General features: G+C 35.3%; 1 protein-coding gene across 6 annotated transcripts in view; it reads left to right on the forward strand.

Annotated features, from left to right (window-relative positions):
* The window catches only part of LOC110442837 (prostaglandin E2 receptor EP4 subtype-like), a 102344-nt gene that overhangs the window by 13554 nt on the left and 66713 nt on the right, over positions 1 to 22077 (forward strand). The window contains exons 1-2 of one of the 6 annotated variants that reach the window (XM_021486657.1): positions 9298 to 9347; positions 12716 to 12859. The exons of 1 other annotated variant lie outside the window; for it this stretch is intronic. The gene's annotated coding sequence lies outside the window, so the exon portion shown is untranslated. Of the gene's footprint in view, positions 1 to 9271; positions 9348 to 12472; positions 12860 to 22077 lie in introns of those variants that run through there. 4 more of the 6 variants (XM_021486658.1, XM_021486664.1, XM_021486665.1 and 1 more) reach the window with 4 other exon arrangements.

Consider the following 22077-nt stretch of genomic DNA (forward strand, 5'->3'; position numbering starts at 1 on the left):
ATATTTCCCAGACACTCGGTGAAATGATCACCTTTCCCTTGTAAATCCTATGTTATTTTCGCACTCCATAAAAGAAGTACCAAATATGATAAGCTGTGTACTAAATATCTCCGACTTGTTTGATTCGTTCTCATAAAAGAAAGTTACAGAGCGCCCGCTTTTATCGATATACAGTAATGAGCCATGAACCCTACTAGCATGCCGAAGTGTCAATACGACCGTTATTTGAACCCGAAATATCAATCGACCTATTGCAAGATACAAACAAACGGGAAATAAACATGGAGGCTATTGAAGAACTATAACGAGACGCGCGCGCTGCAAATCTATGTCAAATCTGAGCAATACCACATTCCCAATGTAAGAATCAGGGTAGTGGTAACGAAACTACTACAAGCACACTTACGACCATAATAAACACATCGACCTCCATATCCGATAAGGAAATAGCGAAAAAGAGCTTGTCTCCCAATAAGATCTTTATGATGACCATAAAGTCTGAACAAAGTCTTCATCAACATGCATCACTCTGCTGTGATGTAAATGAGACCGTCAGCATTCGACATCTATCCTGTATATCGTGATGCAAGAAGTAAGCACGACGGGAACTTGCATTAAAGTATAAGTGGTAAGAGTGTAGGGATGTTTATATCAAGGCAAGGAAATTTCTGGATAGGCACAGTATAAATGTTACGTTTATAATACAGCTTATAAGTAATCCGTCGCTATATAGCATACTAAATTAAGATCGAAGTACATCTTAGCGGCTTATATAGATGAATCTGAGATGTCCTTAAAGTCATTCACTTTAAATATAAAAAAACACGATATCTAAAAAGAATCAAAACATCTCCTTCCCAAAGGATGGCGAAATAGGACAGTTTACTTTATCCAGAAATCTTTAACAGTTTGATAGAATCGCTACACGGGAGTTGAAACCAGATAACTATTCGTAGTTAACATAAACACCATGTAACACACTCACTACTTTAGCCGATCTAATTGGGATTCTAAACATCGTGATAAACGAACATCTTGTGAATAGGACTCTGTTTACTGTTGTGTCGATTTCAAAGGTAACCGACTATAGAGAAGGCGACATCGTGTTTCTTTGTCGTTAAGTCACAGATACTTAAGTCAATGGCCACCCGGTCATCTACATAACCCTCACAAATCAGCAACCATTTAACTCCAAACGAAGCTAATGTCCGCGCTGTTTAATATTAAGACATTTGTTTATGTCTTATTACTAGTGGTACCCATGTTCAAGACAGTGGCGCGCTTTAATTGCCTTAGCTGTTGATAGGACGTTCAACCCTATACTAACCATCAAGACAGTGACATATTTCACAAGCAACAATCGTTCACCTATATTTATACTCGGCAAAAGGAGAAAGGCCAATACCTGTTGCCATTTCAAGTTGCAAGGCAATTTACTTTATACAACTTTGTTGAATCGTCGGAATCAAAATGGTTGACATCCGGTCGTCCGTAAAGAGTAAGAACCCGTGCAACTACCGCCCGGGAAGACCGTCTGATACAGCTTGTCAGATCTACGCAATCGTGATAAAAGTGAGGAACTTGTTTGGTCGTCGAGTTTCTGCCCAAATAACCAATGTGTTGCACCATTACAACCGTTTTAATTGGGTCCGAACACGGCCGCCTTGGGTGGTACGCTAATGGAACATTGTTCCTTCCCAACGACGAAGCATAATTATGTTCTGCTTGTCCAATGGTGATGGGAGGCCTATAGTCTGGAAAATTCGAGATGAACGCTTTGCGTCGCTGAATGGAACCGTTTTGCGGGACGAAGTATGATGGTCAGGGGTGGCATTTGGGGTGTAACGGTATCAGGCTTGTTATAGTGTCTGAGAAATTGAATTGGGTGTGTTATCTAGGCGAAATGTACAGCATCATGGTGCTGGCATTATATTTCAGTAACAGAATGCGCCAGTGCATACAAGTCACGATGGCAAAGCTTTCCTACAGCAAAACAATATTTTAGTGATTAGATTGGCCATCTAAATCATCCTATATGTCCCCGATAGAGCACCTTTGGCTTTAGTGACGTATTAGGATAGGTCTAAATCAGATAGCTGACGTACAGGAGCTAGCTCAAGCGCTGACCAATAAATAGGACAGTCTCCCTGCTCACTGTTTCTGTCGGTTTACACATTTATCGCGACGGCGCTTCCACTTTACTTTCTGCGCAAACGCGGTACTTAACATGTGATATTGAAAACACGACTTACCTTACGTTAACATGTAACAAAATCAATTCAGAGCGACATTTTACCTGATTTATGACAATGCATCAACACTTCTAGGAATAAATAGATGCCGATTCGAAGACAGTTGCAACAAAATGATGAATTTATATGAGCTTGAAGTGTTTACCATTATTTTGCTATGTGTAATTATATTCTAAACATAATCTTTATAAACATCAATAAATGGAAACAGGTGGCCATAATATCTTAAGTAATATAAATGTATTTGACAAAAGCAACATTAAAATTTATTATAAATGTCTTTCCATCAGGGCCGTTATACAGCAGCCTTAATGATTTTATACAACGTTGCCTGGAGCCTTTGCTTGTGAGGACAATGTGTGATAAGATTGATATAATATTTCACCCCCCTAGTGGGGAAAATTTATGTTTCTCCCGGTCCTATAATAACATTGCTTTGACAAAAATATAGCTTTGTTTCCCGTCAGATTGCATTGCCATTGTTACATTGTTTACATCATGACACCACAGAACAGCAAGCAGTGTATCTGTACTTCGGTTGAGATACGGAAACCAAAGGCCGGGAAAATTATTAATACGTTGTCTATGAACTTGAAATTACGAACATCAAAAGAAGTCCAAATATGACAATAACACAAATTAAACGAGAACGATCTTAAAGTTATTTCATACTGGTGCCGTTTCTGATAGGAAAGACTGATTAATTATAAATGTACTATAATAGTATATAACAAGACAAAACATATTGTTTTAGTATTGTACTCACAACAACACCGAATATCGATTTAAAAAAAAAAAATCCTCAGGTTTAGAAGTATGAATTGTAGAATGATTATGTATCACAACCAGTCTAGTACGGTCAGTACCATGTCACCTTCATCAGTTCGGTTTGATTTGTGTTATACGCCTACGGTCATTTAAGGACGTGGCAGGTTTTGGTGGTGGAGGAAAGCCGGAGTTCCTGGAACCAACCCCCCCCCCCCCCCTGATATACAGCCTAGCGACTACCCAACGTACATGTAGGTACTCCAACCCGCGACCCAGTGGTAGAGAGGTACTGGTAGCGGAATGTCAGTCACCTTAACCACTTGGCCACCGCGGCCCAATCCGACAAATCACCAGTGAAGAGTATGCTGACGACATATCAGAGATAATCAAGAAAGGGTCACAGAAAGATTTGACCAACCATATCACCACCATTGATGCAACAATCAGCACTGAATTTACGTGTGAGGAAGAAATCAGAAGCACGATGCCCTTTCTAGACACCCGTCTTGTATAAAAATATGACGGAACCGTAAAGGTATTGCTCTATAGAAAAAGACTCATATGGACCAATATCTGAACTTTAGATCTCATAATCCTTTGCATTAGAAGTTGGGCGTGGTACGCACGTTGCCCAGCAGATGTGACACATTTGTATCAGAACAACACGACAAAATACTAGAGCAGAATTAAGTCGCTGGTACAATGAAAACATATGGATGTCATCATGTAAATGACAGGGATAGCTCCAAAGTATTGGACAGAGAGAGCAATATCTTCAAGTGGCAAATATATTCTGAGCTGAGATAAGGGGGGTCGAAAGATTCTCGCACATCTGTGACCAGGCATTAAACAAAACACGTAGCCAAATCAATCTGTCGCTTTGATTCTATTATTTTATATACTTTTATAACGTATCCGAATGGACGTCGATGCTATATTGCATCAACTCGTACATATTTTACACCTTTGTGTACATGCATTCACACTTTACAGGTCTTTAGTCTGAGAAAGATACTAGGGTACGTATCGTACTTGTCGTCGAAAGGTCACACATAAACACTCACTGGTTGTGAAGTATCTATCATTGACATTTCATGCACAAATTAGGCGTTATACGAATTATTATTTGTATACTTAGACTGGACAGCCAAAACAAGATTCGCTATAAAACATTTAATTATTGTTTTCATATTCACAATTAGACAGTATATGAATCACTATAATTATACTCAATATATAGTATGTAAATGATGATGATTATTATTATACTTGCAACAATACAAAGCACACATCATCATTATAGACCAAACAAAAGACTGTACATGATACAAACACCAATCATTAATACAGTCATCACTATTACATTTAAAATGATATATATATATATATTAATCATTAAATTACATAGCGCTCGAAATGATTTGGTGGAAACAGCTAAGTGGAAGTTTTTAATGCACAAAAATGTCGAAATGAATGATACATGTTTTATGAGGCACGTGATTAGTGTCTGAGCAAGAGTCTCTAGAGAGACAATGCCATTGAAGCATTGCATTCCTCATATAACCAGATCTCTGTCGTATTAAGAAACTATCGATCGAACGTTTCAGTAGAACTCTCCTCTGCTGATATCTTGTGAGGTCATTACGCAAGTTTCGACATTATTTGTGATATAGAATGTCAGCATTTAATGATATTATGTATTTTTATTCCTACTGATTGATGTAATACATATGGGTAGACTGTATAATTAGGTTTAGTTGGATGTGATATAGTGCTACATCAAACGAGTGAAACGCAACAAGTCACTGAGCGAGTACATTATATAACATATTTTTTGTTAACACACTGCCGAAATTCTATGGACAGGTTATCTCCCTTGTAATGTTTAAATCAGCTGCTCTTTTTACTACCTGGTATTAGTTAAATGTTCGTCCTTTCCATTGCATGGTAAACGATGCATTATAATTGTTCAAGCATGGTTGAACCTTAAAGACGCTGTCAAATGTCGTCAGGCTGAGTATGGTCAGACATGACATGTGAAATAACGCTGATTATTAATTGATTATTCGCCAAGAATAAGATAAATGAGGATATTGTAAAATAAAATATCATTCAATTTTAATCTTTCTAACTTTTTGGTTGGGGAGGTTGATCATTCTGCGTTTCTCGGTAGGATTGTATTAAGAGGTCATTATTCTGGTGTTTGCTTAGATTCTCGCGCTATAATCATGATTGAGTTTCCTCAATCCCTTTTGACTATTTGATATTTTGACAGATAAATGTCTTGTGCCTGGTACAAAAACGTCAATAAACGAATTTTTATCTTTCCTCCATTGTGAGAGCGGAAAAATACAAATCAGGTAAGTTTAAAAAGTTCCCTTGCCAAATCGCTGTAGCGTTATGTTATTGTTATAAAGGTTGTTTCATGGCATTGTCAATAGGATTTATATACTATTTTTTATTTTTTATTTTTTGAATCTTTTGTTAATAAAATATCGATTAAGATACATTTGTTCTTAGCAGTACAACAGATATTTTATTTGTTTTTTTCTATATTATACATATGTAAATATTGACATCGTTTATGTTACTCCTAGCCGCACTGGAGGAGAATGTAGTATGTACATACACAGAGTTTACCTATACAATTACAATATCGTATATACAGATTATTGATGTGCTATGAATATTTAATCATTCTACTTCAAATGTTTGCCCTCGTCTATTGAGTGTTTCGGTATCGTGGTTTTACATATTCAATGTTCAGCTATTTTGTAAGGCAATATAAGTCAACACCCACATAGCCATAAAACAGGTATTGCATAATGTTGCTCCATAAAGTATGCACTTAAAAAGTACAAGCATACGATACAGACATTTACTGATACTATGATAAAGTAAAAATGTGTTCACAAGGTAAATTATAATGTAACACACGTAATCAACAATCAAGTTTGACATTTTAATTACGTTTACCTTGAAAGATCAATCAAAAGTTCACCTGTTATTTATAAACTGTGTAATAAAAATCTTCATTATTAAATTAATTCGGTGTCGATGAATGTGTAACGTGTGCTACACTGTACTAAGTTTTAAATATTGAGGTGAGATAAATCGTCTTTTTTGAATTATTGAGTTGAGCATACTTTCCACATTAGGACAACTTAGATAAACTCAACTATGCAAACATGTAAATCGTCTTTCAGTTTATTTCACCCATACGATGGTATTAATGGTGTTGCATAATGCTATAGGTTCTGTCCAAATTATGCTGACAATATTCTCTGACACTGCCATCTATATACCATCCATAGTTTTACTGTATAGTGTATGTAGTCTTCCTCTCGAAGTAGATCGAAGATATATGTTTATACACCGGTACCATAGTTAAATAGTAGCTACATTGTATATGATTATTATTTGTGTTTTGTGTGCTTCTTGGAATGTAAATGTTTAATGTCGGTGCTTTGAAAAAAAGCACCGGTTGAGGTAGGCGATGGGCGGTGGGCGCAGTGACAGGATAATAGCCTCCCACCAAGACAGCTGCATTTTGTTTCCCGGCCATGTAATCTTTCTTGGTTTTTTCTTTTTTCCTCCTACATAAACGACCCACGTGCTCTACCAACCTTGCCAATAAAAGTGGTTAATGTAAGGATGGCACTTGTTTTTATAATTGTCGTGAAGCAAATAAAACTGATTAAAGTGTACTACAAAAGCATTAAAGTTAATGGATTTTTGCCATTAATGTTTGTAAATAAATTCATCACATGAGCTATCTTGACCAGTGTTTTGAGATAGACAACCAAACATTGACAATGGAAATGGTAATATTTTCGTACAATTTCTATGTAGTTAACAACAACTTACTAAGGTAACGCCAGCTTTACGTTACATATAGCAAACGCTAATAATAAAACAAATAGCGCTATTCTATCGTATCGACTGGTATTAATGAGGTATACAGTTCCTTAATTAACACGCACTTCTGTTTCTGCCTTTGCCATAATTTTGGGGGCGTGTCCCTTAGTTGACCCCAGAACAATTATTATGACAGATATGTAGGTTAGATATTTTAAATGATGTTGACGTCAATCTCCTTTCAATACTAACAATGTACACTATTGGCCTGGAAAATAAACCACAACGTATTTGTGATAACAAATTATTTGTATTTTTATAGTAAGTAATGCCGACGATTTTAATCAAAAATTAGTAATGAAAAATTCCCAACACATCTGAAACTAATTATACTTACCTATCACAATAATATGATGCCATGCAGTCACTGTCCTATGTTTGACGAAGGCATCAGTCGATTGCAAAAACGATGATCTCACAATATGAGTCTCGCATCAAAGACCTCCGGGACCTCATTCTGTGTCAATGCTACAGTCCCATAGAAAATGTCACATTACAGGTATGACACAATACAAAATACAAAATGACGCTGTTGTACACTGCAGATGTTCAGCTTGCCACTAAGCTGTATATATATACGATAATCGGGACTATTTCGATTTTCCTAATTGTGAAATTTCCCGTCTTGAAATTACACTTACTACTTCCTCATCAAACAACGGCGTTTCCATGTCGCAGGTGACTTAGTATTCAAGAGCTTGCTCCAAATATCATGATCTCCATTATAATTGTCGACTCCTGAAGGCTGGTGGCCATCTTGAACACAGGGTTTCCCGAGATGCACGGTAATGAAGACAATGGACAATTTTATGATCGACATTACAATCTGATTGGAAAATAAGACTTCCTTTGTACGATATTTAGTAACAGATGTAAGTAATGTCTGAAACGAAAGAGTCAATGGTCATGAACAGTGATCTGATTTTGATATTGCATGATAAGGATTAGTTGCTAAGATTTCCTTTGTATATAACTTCGATTCTTTAAATATTTGTTAGGATTTTCAAATCTTGTCCGTTGGTTGTTCTGCTAACTCCTGAACTTCAGTTCGACTACCAGACGACGCCTCTATCTTTTCTTCCGAAGCATACGCCATCGGTTTGGCCGTTAACCTTATCGATAAACACCGTATTAAAAAAGGCAATCATTTGTTCAGACTATCTTTCTGTCCTACAAAGTTTACATCTACGAGATCCTAAAAAACACACTCGCACAAAACCTTACTCTTCGCATATCTCCTATCTTAAATAACTGTAAAATTACTTTACAGTGGATTCCGAGCCATCTTCGAATTAAAGGCAACGGACTTGTTGACAGAGAAGCAAACAAACAAATATCAAACTACCATTCATAGATTTTAAACCTATTATTCAAACCGCCATTCAAAATTTTTTAGCATATTCCATATTTATTAGTCTAACCCCTTTTATGTTTTAATTATTTACACATACTCTGCGAATGCTTTTAAAAATATTCATTTTTATCTGATTTTATCTAAGGCTACTCTCATCACGTTTGTTTGAAAACAAATCATCATGGCCCTAAATGACATTTGCCGATGGACCGTTAAACATAAACAAGCAAACAAACACATCGGTTTGTTGAGCCGAAACGTATTTGACGTGGATATTGTATTGACGTGCTTCCCCTATTGCATTTAACCTTGACGTTGGATAGAGAACAAAATCGTACTGAACGAAGCAAAGCTCGACAATAACACCCCTGAGGCTGATTTTTATCGACTCTGTAAATAAGACGAAACTTGAACCAGAAATAAAATATTGTACTAATTGATAATTTATAATTTATTCAAATTAAATATCAATTTTTGTTTCCCCTAAGTTCCTGCTGCTGTTTTTTCCTATCGCCTTTCGATTCGTGTGTTGGCGATGCTTGTTCCATGTTGTGAACATTACCATTTGTTTTTCTGAATTTGCTTAAGGTATTTATCATTCCACTTTAATAGAGTGTCAAGTTCTTGTTAACTACTTGAACTAATTAAATTCTTCGGAACCAGTTCAGTGCATGTGATACATTGATGAGTTACTATTGATTTTGTTATAGCGGTTTCATGTATATGGCACTTCGTTGCTGCGACCCTTTCACTTCCTGCGTATGATTTCATTTCTAGTAAATACACTTAAGCTCTCATGGGAAATGCTACTGTCATTTCCAGCAGCTGTGTTGGATGCCAAACGTAATGAAATGTAAATGATAAAGTATTTTACACGAATGAAATGAATAATTTATTATGCGTATTTATAGTAAGGTGTACGGAACACAATTGTATGTACACATGTCTGTAGTGTAAACTCGTCAGGTCACGTGACTGTAATTGATTTCCACCAGAGCTGCCAGACTGTAATGCACGTATTAGGAGATTATTACCGGGCGGCAGTGACAAACCAGGTAAGTCTGGTATCAATAATTCAAATTAACATTTATTTTCAATGGAATAGGAACCCTCCGCGTTCTGATTTTGTCGCTGCACTCCTACCTGTCCTTGTATAATCTACAAGTAAACACATGTACACCTGTGTGTGTAACAGCACAGGCGTGAAGAGAAAACGTGAGCGACAAACCCTTTTATAAACTTATTTAAATATTTGTGTTTCTATATTTGAGGATGTGGTATAATTTACTGAATTGACATGTGGACACAGATAGATAAGAACAACGACGAGTAAAACCTACAATTTAAAACTTGTTTATATAAAGAGATAATCTACGTGTGTTTAGCTACCTTACCTTAGGTCTTCTATATATGTGTATTGATGCACTACCTGGTGTTTTTTTTAAATGTGGATCGATGAATTCTCGTTTTATATCAAAAAGATTTTTTGGATAACCGAAATACGGATTCTTTTTATCTTACTAATCATTAAATGTTAATACCTTTCCCAACACTAAAAATTATCACTTGCAGTAATATTTTAAGCGAATTATGGGTACGTCTAGACGTCTAGATAGTTAGCATGACAGGAAGGGTGTGCTTAAGTCATCAGTGAGTAAAAATAATAAAATACCCGCAGTAAATATATCTTACGTCCTTGGAAAGCGTAACTCCTTTTCATGTCTCGACCTTACACGTGTGCGTCGTTGACACCAGGGAACATGTTTTTAGGAGTACACTTTGTATTTTTGATTTACAACACTTGTTTTTTACCCGTATTCCAAGTCTACATGTAGTATCTGTGATTACGCAATGTGCAGTACTCCATGTAGAGTTTGAACCGTTCCATGTCCATATATAATAGGTGTGAAATAAAGTGTTCAAGATATTATAATTTCAGTGTTACAGTGTGCACCTGAAATATTAGGATTACATTCCATCCTGGCAAATGGTCTATTGGTCTTATAGTAGTCTACTAGTGTTGTGGTGATTCGAGATTGTGGACGACTTCAATTTTTACATACGTCGTATTACTAAGCTTGTCAAATCATTACAAAACAACACAAATTAACTAAATGAGACTGCATTAAAAAACGTTTACACTAGAACAGCATGGTCATCATTTATACTGTACGAGAAAAAATGTTCTATGCGTAGACTACTTTTAGTTGTGGTAAATCCTTTTTCGATATTTTAAAAACATAAAAGCAAATGAGATTTTTTTTAGTAATTGTAGACTGTTGATTTAGTTCTAAATGTCATATTTACATGATGCACCACCAATTTTAGTTACCCTGTCTAATAATCTTTAATTGGGTTTTTGTATCGCATAAACGGCAGTAGCATAATATTATTCCTTCATTTTATGATTAGTTCTCTAATTTGTTGGAAATTCGTTGCACAATAAAAACAATTATTCTCATTTTTAATGCCAAAATAGAGGAGATTATCATGTGACAAGGAAATTTGATAGGTATAAGTATGTACTTGTTTTACAAATGATGGGTAAAACCTATATTAAATATTTAAAAAGGTATACATGTACTGATCTGTAATACGCTTCTACTTATGATTTGTATATATTCGTGGTAAGTGCCCGCGCTACCCGGAGTCAATGTACAGATATATAATAAGATGTTTTCTATGTAATATGCGACAAATTCAAGAGTTGATGCACAGTCCTATATTACGATATTTACTGGAAAAAATTGTGATCTGTGACTACTAAAGAGTCAATATAAAGTTATTTATTAAGATATCTGCTTCATATGTGTGGTCTGTGGCCGCTACGGAGTCAATATAAAAGTACGATATTTAGTAGATATGGTATTTTTGTTACCAGTGACCGCGCAATAGAATCATTTTACAGCCAGTCATTAAGATATCTAGAGCACATCTGTTATTTGCAATCTTTTCAGAGTCAATGTACCGCAAGATATTACGATATCTATTGTACATAAGTCATTTATGACCGCTACTCAGAGTCATTGGACATCTATATATTACGTCGGCGGATCACACAGCCACTGTACTGATGTGGGCGGATGCGTGCTCACGGTATCAGCAATAAACATGTAGAATTCATTACAAAGATGATATCGGCCCCATTATAGATGCAATTATTGTCAAAGGTGTTGTCACAAACCACCCACGAAATAGCACGAACTTCAGCTTTACTGGGAGCTGCTTTGTTAGTGTATTACATTAGAGTAATGGTGTAATAGCTAGTATGTCACTCGATCAGTTTATCATCAGAAGTGGAATATACGCGTCATAATGCATTTCATTCAACAGTCTCAGTTACGTTTAAATGTTTAGTTAAATCATGTAAATTGGATTAATCACCATGTATATGGTGGAATGAAGTATACATTGATTGAACACAGTTTAATATACTATTTATATGTTAACTTTTTACTATGTATTAAAGGTTTCTGATCAATACAATATATCAATATAGTCTATGGCGTCTACTATAGACATCTTAACATGGAGTTATCGTTGATATATTATACGTTCTGTATCAATCCTAGTTTCATTCATTCATTTACACCTAAATATCTGTATTTGAGATTTTTCTATAATTTATTCCTACAACAACTGTTTGTTTTAAGTTCATGTAGACACAAATCTAAAACAAAAAATGATCATCTCTTTATTTCGATTTTAATCCCTTATTGTTCTCTATCAATCACAATATGTTCAGCTTTCAAATACTTATTCAGTAGTTTATTGTTAACTACTTCTTGTCCAGTGAACTGCTTCGATCTGTTCAAAACTTAACTCGATTATTATTTCAAGTTCAATGGCAAGTGTTAGATGCGGACAACGTGCAGTGTATTGATGTTATAAGAGAAATGACATTGTATTTTCTTAGAATTGGTTTGGTTTGAGAGTAACCTATCAACATCGGAAAGCCGCAGACTATGCGACACTTTTGTTACTGATATTTACCAGGTGTTATCCGGGATCATCACGTGGTATTGTTTAGCTTTTGTTGACTGACTGTCCCTACCTACGTTGTACTTACAAATTGCTAATTATCCATGCTGTGTAAAACAAGCTATTCATTATTCATGCTTTGTGTGTGTTGCACACGCATTACCATATTTGTGACGTTATTTGGTGACCCCATTAATTGTTACGACTGAGGGAGTTTATCTACCACATGTTCACACCGAGCACCGCTTGTTTGAGAAACCGGCTTTTTAAGACTGTTTGTTTCTGTTTTAAACGTTATCAGTTAAATCAACTGTTATCTATTTAAGATAGAGTGAATTCGCTATGTCAAGGTCACCGCCGTTCAGTCTGTGTTACACGTTAGAACCAGGAACCTGTATTATAGAACACATCGCGTACGACTGAACATACCACTGTGGTTTAGATCCAGTAATGGCGACCCGAGGGAAGGTTTAGCTGAGGAAATCCAAGCTTTTGGAGCGTTGGGATTCCGGAAATGTGATCTTACCGACCTCGACCTCCTGTATTCGCAGCACTAAGTGTACGGAAATCGGAAGATCAACAAGAGGTTTGTGATCTACGATATATACGAATTGAGTGAGTGAGGTAGAGAGTGACAGAGTGAGTGAATGAAGTATTGAATGAATAAACCAATCAATGCATTTATGCATTGATAGATGGTAGAAATTTTCAAATAGAGGAATAAACCACCCGAACTCTTTAATATTAAAAGGACACAAAAAAAACAATGAGGAGACATCAACATGAAATCGACAAAAATAGGCGTCACAAAGAGGTGAGATAGAGTAAGTGTTCCCTGCACTTCATGCACCCGTCAAATGAAGGTCCTAGTATGATATAGGTCAAAGTAGGAAGGTCCTATATTATATGATAAAGTATGAAGGTCTTAAGCTAAAGGGCAAAGTAGGAAGGTCCTATATTTTAGGACAAAGTACGAAAATCCTTTGCTAAAAGACAAAGAAGGAAGGTCCTTTACTATAGGACAAAGTACGAAGATCCTAAGCTATAGTACAAAGTAATAAGGTCCTATACTAAAGGACAAAGTAATAAGGTCCTATAATATAGGACAATGTATAAAGGTCCTAAGCTACATGATAAAGTATAAAGGTCCTAAGCTACATCACAAATTAGGAAAGTCCTATACTATAGGACAAAGTATGAAGGTCCTATTATGATATAGGACAAAGGAGGAAGGTCCTATACAATACGACAAAGTAAGAAGATCCTAAGTTATAGGATAAAGTATGAAGGTCCTAAGCTATAGGACAAAGTAGAAAGGTCCTAAGCTTTATTGCAAAGCACTAAGGTCCTAAGCTACATTGTATAGGACAAAGTAAGAAGGTCCTAAGCTATACGAGAAAGTATTAAAATCCTGTACTATTGGACAAAGTAGAAAGGTCTTATGTTATAAGACAAAGTAGGAAAGTCCTATTCTATAGGACAAAGTATGAAGGTCATATGCTAAAGGACAACGTGTATAAGATTTTAATCACAGCAGGCACACAGATTGTTTTATCTGATGACTACTTTATAATGTCTATGATATATTTTGGATACATTTACCTTAAGTAGCATATTTGTCCACAGGATTATACATATCTTGTAAATCATGATACTTGACACAGGCTTGAACTACAAAAAAGAACTGACGTGTTTATTCCATACGTTATGGAGACTTGAATGTTACTACTGAGGAAAGGAAAGTTCATAATCGTTACATTAAACTCGATACATTTATTATAGATTTAGTAGCTAGGTGATCTTTATTGCTTTGGAGTGGGTTAAAATAATAGAGTTTGGAAGTGACATGACCATTATTGTCTTACTGTGAGTAAATGTTAGAGTGTTTAGTAGTGATTTACCATTATTGTCTTACTGTGGGTAAACGTTACAGGGTTTGGAAGTGTTGAACCAATATTGTCTTACTATGGGTAAATATCAGAGTGTTTGGTAGTGATTTACCATTATTGTCTTACTGTGGGTAAATATCAGAGAGTTTGGTAGTGATTTACCATTATTGTCTTACTAGTGGTTAATATCAGAGCGTTTGGTAGTGATTTACCATTTGCACCCTTCTAATTTGTAACACTCTTTCTGATTGGAGATCTTGCCGGGATCTATATTTCTATTAAAGCACGTGCGAGGGGAGATCACTCAAACTAAAATCTCTCTTCATAACAACAAAAATGGCTTCCGACACACACACAAGCGTTCGATGTGTGCCAATTCTTCTCAGGATGAAATAGCTACTTAATTGACAGCAAATTCAACGAAACAGGCTATGAGGGGGCCTCTATGGTACTTATTACAAAGATGGTAGTGTTTTGTCCGAAATATTGCCGAAAAGGTGTCCAGTGGGGGCTATTTTGGTAGCAGTCAGGTTCAACTCTAACTCACAAAGTGACTTATAACTTTGCAGAAAAAAAAAGAAAAAAAAAATTGTCAGGGTGACAAATTCTTCGGCGAGTGGTCTATAAAAACAAAGGGGTCTATGAGCCAGTTGACCCCTCCGAACCCAGAGATAACTAATATTATTGTCTTACTGTGGGTAAACGTCACAGAGTTTGGCAGTGATTTACCATTATTGTCTTACTGTGGGTAAACTTCACAGAATATGGTAGTGATTTACCATTATTGTCTTACTAGTGGTAAATATCAGAGAGTTTGGTAGTGATTTACCATTATTGTCTTACTGTGGGTAAACTTCACAGAATATGGTAGTGATTTACCATTATTGTCTTACTGTGGGTAAACTTAACAGAATATGGCAATGATTTACCATTATCTTGAAATGATGTAAATGAATAAGTATTATTCGAAGACAAACAATATTTTTTATATCTGAACATGAATTAAAGGAACGGTCGAGTATCTTTTATTTTTAAAAGCAGTTAAATTGACATTAAATTTCATTGCAAATTACAAATATGATAAGTTAGTAAGTTCTTCACTTTATGAATATGTGTTAAGCATCTTTAAAACACTCATAGATACCTAAATAGGTTTTTTTTATTTTTTTATCTTATAACAGTTAATAAATTTTCCAATTTGTATGAATCACTCTTGTTTGCCCGGATGGAAGCACGCAGAGAGACTTTGATTGTGCGGAAACTGGAGTACCCGGAGAAAACCAAGATGAACCCATATCATTTTACGTCCAATCGGGGACAAAACCCTTTCGTCTTGGTCGAGTACACTATCCACTTCGCCAGCCACCCACCCTATATATGAATATAAAAAGCCAGCGTGCATGATTGTGCTTGATACATCAATAGTTCATCTTTGAAGAAAATGTCTCATTATTAATTAGAACTTACTTTTATCTCCAAAACATATCTGTAGAAATTATCGGTTCGTTTAGCATTGGTTACTTTTTGCTTACCGGAAATCATGCCATCGTTTGTGTTTTGTGGTGAGGATAGAGACGAGAACCAGTCGGTCCAGCATGGTTGACTGGCGAGGAGGGGATCATCAGGTGCTCGCCCAATTACTATATCTACGTCTCACCAGCACTGGACATGTGTGTCTTAATCAGTGTTTAGCACTGTTTCCCTAATCTCCACAGCCGCCATTCATTTAGCTTATTTATATTACTCGTGAGTATAAGTACAATTAACGTTGATAACTTATCGTAATCCAACTATCGTTAATTAGTACCGTCGGAATATGTGTTCATTTTCCCTAGATCCACCGACCGTTCATACCTTAGTCCACCTTCCGTCAATGAGCGTCATTTCATCCATGTAACGTTAAAGAAGTGTCTCTCTGTGTGTTTACTTATCTCTATCTACAGATATAATGTAATTTTACTTCAAAGCTAAGACAAGAAATTATAAGTTCAAGTCGAATATTATTTACAATGTAATTCAATTCACTAACCCATCTTTTTGCATAATATATCTCAGGGAACAATTTTATAATGGAAAGCGATCTTCTTCGTGTGCAAGAATGGCGAATGCGATTTATATAAATGATTGTAAACTATTTTAGAGAATAACTCGCGAAAAAAGGACCGGAAAAAATCTAAATAAAATATACTGAGTGTCCCTTTTAAAAGAAAATGCAGGCTGTTGAAGAATATAGACAAGTTTTGTGGTTGTCCCCATGATCCCATTGAGAAATATGTTAGTTCTTTGTGACAAATGGTTGTTTTAACGCTCATAATTGTGTCTTGTTTGGTCCTTGTTATGAGGACATGACATTTTTTGGATTTGACCTAGAGTTACATGGTGGGTGTCGTCAATGAAGCAGCATACGCTTCTCTTTCATATCATAAAAGCTTATTTTTCCTTGTACTTTTTAAGGTGTTTCAATGTAAAAGTTTCCTTTGTTAATATTTTGCCCAAGTGTTATCGATTTTGAGTTCAAATAACGATTTTGTTGACACTCTGGTATAATTTTATCCTCCTTTTTTAAACTCTAAAGAGGTTTAATAGATTTATTAAAATTGTAACTTAATCCGAGACATTTACATACACGCCACTTTCTCTGTAAAATAGTACCTTTCTTTCTACAAAATCATACGTAACTATTATCAGGAAAAGTTTAGTTGAATATGTTTAAATGAATTATAATGCAAATCTTTACTAGTATAACCTCAAGATTGTAACACCGTATAACGGGTAATTTACGCGGACTTAAATTTTCGTGATTTTGACCCGAAATAAAGAAAAAAGGCACAGTTTATATTTTTGTGATCAAGACAAGTAAAGGAACTTAATTTGTCGACGTAAAGTGTCAAATACTCAAATGGATAGGCTTTCTTACAGCATATTGAACAACAACGAGTAAGTGTATGTTTTTAAAACAAATCATCAACAATATTAGATGTGTGATACAATCTATTTCCAATCATCCTAATGTATACTATTTATGTATATGAATCATTATAACCACATGCTCGCTATTTTATAACGTCATTACGGTTATGCTGTTAATTGCGGCTCATTTTTACGCCTGTCATATTATTCTGCGGGTCACCTTTTCTCGATCACGTTATTAGCTCGCTAAATCTTAAAAATAATCCCCGCGGAAATATTGTGATATACAGTACGTTGCTCTACAAATCGTGTCATTATAATTATCTCTATAATGGATTTTTATTTTCAAGGTAAATTTGTCCTGTAAAGTATATGGTTATGTTATTAGTAGTGTTGTCTAGAGCTAAAAAACTACAACGAAAAAACACAAACACCCTCTTACTCATATAAATTGGCGATGAACGTGTACAGTAGGGGAGGAAACTCTATATATACCTGCTCGGGAGGAAAGCTGATGTTATGTGTATTAGGAGGGATAGCTACACTACATGAGGACAACGTATATCCCCTGTAGATATGTTTGTTTGTATATAATAGAGAGCTACTACGTACAATCCCATTAGGAACAACTCACACTCGGACGTACTTTGGTTCCCAAAATATCGCATCGTTGTTACAAATTCCATCATGTTGTGAATTAAAGGTATCTGTGCAGATTTAAAAAATCAGATATATCAAATTCTTAGCACATCAAAATTTTATTTTATTTTCATGAATTCATACGCTCATTAAGGTGCAATCATGTATATTATATTGATATGGTTGCACTCAGTTTCAAGTGCAGTACACGTGCCTCCCTATGGTTTGTAAATTATGTGTAATCCCCGGGAATTCCCACTCAACATAGCGCGTTCAGACCATTAAGAAACTATTAAGAACAGGTGAACTACAACCGACATTTTTTACCCCAGAAACACGTGCTAGTTATCGTTATATTATCAACATTCCATTAAGAATTGGATATAAAATATGCGTTAACAAGCTTCTCCTAAACACATGGTTAATACTATTGTGCTGCTTATATCGTTGTTTTATAAATGTCCGGTCCTAATCTGATTGATTTATACCAATTTGTTTTCAAGTCGACTGGTTTATACAATTGTTTTTCCTAATAACGTGGTATTATACCATTGTGGTTTTAATTTCATGGTGATAATCACATAGTTGTTTACCATTGTATTCCTAATTACATAATTTTATACCATTTCATTTCTTACCAATATTTGTTATACTATTGTATTCCTTATTACACGGTTTTATGCCATTGTATTTCTAATTACACGGTTTTATACAAATGTTTTCCTTATTACACGGTTTTATACCACTGTATTCATTATTACACGGATTTATGCCATTGTATTTCTAATTACACGGTTTTATACCACTGTATTCCTTATTACACGGTTTTATACCATTGTATTTCTAATAACACGGTTTAGTACCATTGTATTTCTAATAACACGGTTTAATACCATTGTATTTCTAATAACACAGTTATAAACCATTGTATTCCTTATTACACGGTTTTGTACCATTGTATTCCTTATTACACGGTTTAATACCACTGTATTCCTTATTACACGGTTTAATACCATTGTATTCCTTATTACACGGGTTAATACTATTGTATTCCTTATTACACGGTTTTATTCCATTGTATTTCTAATAACACGGTTTAATACCATTGTATTTCTAATAACACAGTTATATACCATTGTGGGGTTTTTTACACGGTTTTATACCATTGTATTCCTTATTACACGGTTTAATACTATTGTATTCCTTATTACACGGTTTTATACCATTGTATTCCTTATTACACGGTTTTATACCATTGTATTTCTAATAACACAGTTATATACCATTGTGGGGTTTTTTACACGGTTTTATACCATTGTATTCCTTATTACACGGTTTTATTCCATTGTATTTCTCAAAACACGGTTTAATACCATTGTATTTCTAATAAACGGTTTAATACCATTGTTTTCCTTATTACACAGTTTTATACCATTGTATTCCTAATAACACGGTTTTATACCATTGTAATCCTTATTACACGATTTCATACCATTTTAATTTTAACCAGATTACTTTATACTATAGTGTTACTTATATCATATGGTTTATTACTCCGGGTTTCCTATGATATTATTTTGTACTATTTTGATTTTCATCACATTGTTATATGTCATTGCGTTCCTATTAATATGGTTTGATACCGTGTGTTTCTTATTTCTTGGTTTTATACCAATGTGTTCTTATAACCACAAGGCTATACCATAGTGATCCTAACACACCTTGTGTTATACTATTATGTTGTATATCGTACCGTTTCCTTCCTCTGTAAGTGTCTGTATACTGCTATTCTCAGCCTTGACACCCTTATGCTGCATGAGGATCTGGTGTAAAACTGGTTGTTAACATGCTACAGCATGTACATCAGAAGGACGGTAAGAAAGCACACCCCACTATCTCCTAGTGGTTATGTTAGAGTATCCTACGTGGTCAGCAGGCGTCAGAAACGATCAGGTCCAACACTATCGCTAGTATATTCATCACAGCTATAACCTGGTTATGTAAAACCCAGTTGACTTTGCCTAAAGGGTTTAAACTTCAATATGTCTTTAATGTTATCATCTACACCATCTCTATCATATTTAATTTACTCTTAAAAGATAACTGTATAAACAAGCACTAACGTGTTTTACGCAGTGTGAAGTAACGTTTGTAGCTACTGATGTCTGCAGTAGCACGGTCCTTTTAAGTCCCATTTTCCTTCAAGATTGCATGTTTAGTACGTCATAGTTATCGATACAAAGGACAAGACATGATCCTGTTTCATTTCAAAATAATCCTAAGTAAATAGGGATGTGTATTCAAAGAAACCCTGTATTGATTGTCATGTTTATTGAAATATGTCAATGGTGTCATTTAGGCAGGTATATCTTCGAGCTACAGAAACACAAGGTTGTCATCTAGGCAGACAGCATTGAAAACTAAAATTGCTGGTTTACAGGAAGACATATACCCAAGTATCAGCTAAAGTACCTGCCTCTGCACTCCCTTTGGATTATCAAGATTTCTACTTGACACCAAGAACAACCTTAAGCATGACAAGACTGTCCCTCAGGGGAAACATCCTTTAGTGCGCCTTTGAGTCCTATAGGGAGGCACAGCCTTTAGTTAATGGTATCTTTTATGCAGACACAACTTCAAGTACCTGCCACTGTATCCCCTGTAGTTTTCTGATATTCCTGCTTGACGCTATGGCCTTATCTTAATTCATTTAGCTTCCCGATATGCTTGAAAACATGGTAATTCAGTTTATCTCGATAAACAGATATAATCAACCGTTTAGCGGTTTATAAAAAGAGGCATGATGTCGATAAAAGTTTCAGTTTCAGTTTTTTGTCGAAGATGCTGCAACGTGTCTCGTCTAGCTGCATATCGGTAACAGAGGAAAGCGAATGTGAAATGCAATGCCTTGAACATAGGGACAAAGTATCAGTCATTGTGACTCAATAACGTCGTCGTGCCTTCCTGATTGTTAAAGAAAATGGATACTTTCACGCTTTTAAATTCTTTCTATACGAAAGATTGTGTCATATGAATGGAGTCTATCAAATCACTGAAGGGAAACTCTGTTTTCTAATTAGATGTTGTGCTGGAATAAAAATAGCGAAACGCACTTGGTGACAAGAACAAAAGCTGAACATGAACTGTTTGAAATGTGAAAATACATATTCTGATATCATAACAGCTTTTTTAAAACCTGATATTCTGTCTGTGTGTTTAAAGTGAGCATTCCCGCAATTATCAACGGTTTTCTCTGGTCGGGTGGGTGGTGTCGGCTGCAAAATTGGAATCATACGCATAACATATGGACGTTTTATAGACGAGAAAGACGTCACAAAGAGGAAGTAGTATCGGAAGGTAGGCTTTTGTTTTTTCTCCAATCTTAGAACAGACAGAGTTTGTAAATGTCAACATGCACAGCAGGAATGTCCATCTTTAACCCCTGTGATCATATGTTGAGCTTAATACAGGCTCAGAGGTAAGAAGAGAATGTGTGTTTGTTTAGATAATGGTTATAAATGTCTATTGTTTGCTTGAATATAAATATTTTGGAAATAGGCCAAGAAAAACGAATCCGGGTCTACTTTAATCGTTGTTTATTGTATTATTTAGCAAACATAGATGAACTTCGTTATTCTAGCCGTCATTAGCCAAATTTTCTCACAATACAGTCACTGGTTTGGCAGACAGTCCGACGTTATTCTTGAAAAAATATGTCCAAAGTTATCCAGCTGTATCACGTTACGGACACACTTTGGCCGGAAAGATAGAGCCGGGCTACCTAGACACCACTGTTAAGTACTTAACCGTAATAACAGGGCCAGTGGTTCAAAGGTTAACGACAATTTAATGCACAATTTATATCAAGTTTACTTCCAAATTGAATGAAATTCAAAATTCAAACAATATGTATAGGCTTCGGAAAATGAATTTGTGAAAGCAACGAACGAGGTAGTAATTCACAAAAATGTTTCGTGTATGGAAAATATGATGAAAATATTGCATCTTTTATAATAATGAAAAATATAACGATACAACCATTCAATATCTCGTTAATGGGATTTGAGGTATCGTCTACTATCAAGTAATTTAGTTAAAATACATTCCTATGTATCTGAACAGTGTAGGAAGCGCGTTAGAGCATATATCTAAGTTATAAATATATATATATTGCATTAATATATGTATCCCAGTTGTGAAAACATTCGATTAAATCGTGTATCTAAGATGTACAGGTGGTGAGTTATGACATGTATCTAAGTGGTACAAACTTGTATTATAACATGTCCCGACGCAGTTTGAAATTAGCATTTATATAATTAGGAGGCGGAGCCAAAATGGAAATCATCCAGGTGTAAAATCTAAA

This window comes from Mizuhopecten yessoensis, unplaced genomic scaffold (genome assembly GCF_002113885.1).
Source record: "Mizuhopecten yessoensis strain PY_sf001 unplaced genomic scaffold, ASM211388v2 scaffold716303, whole genome shotgun sequence".
In the NCBI taxonomy this organism is placed as follows: domain Eukaryota; kingdom Metazoa; phylum Mollusca; class Bivalvia; order Pectinida; family Pectinidae; genus Mizuhopecten; species Mizuhopecten yessoensis.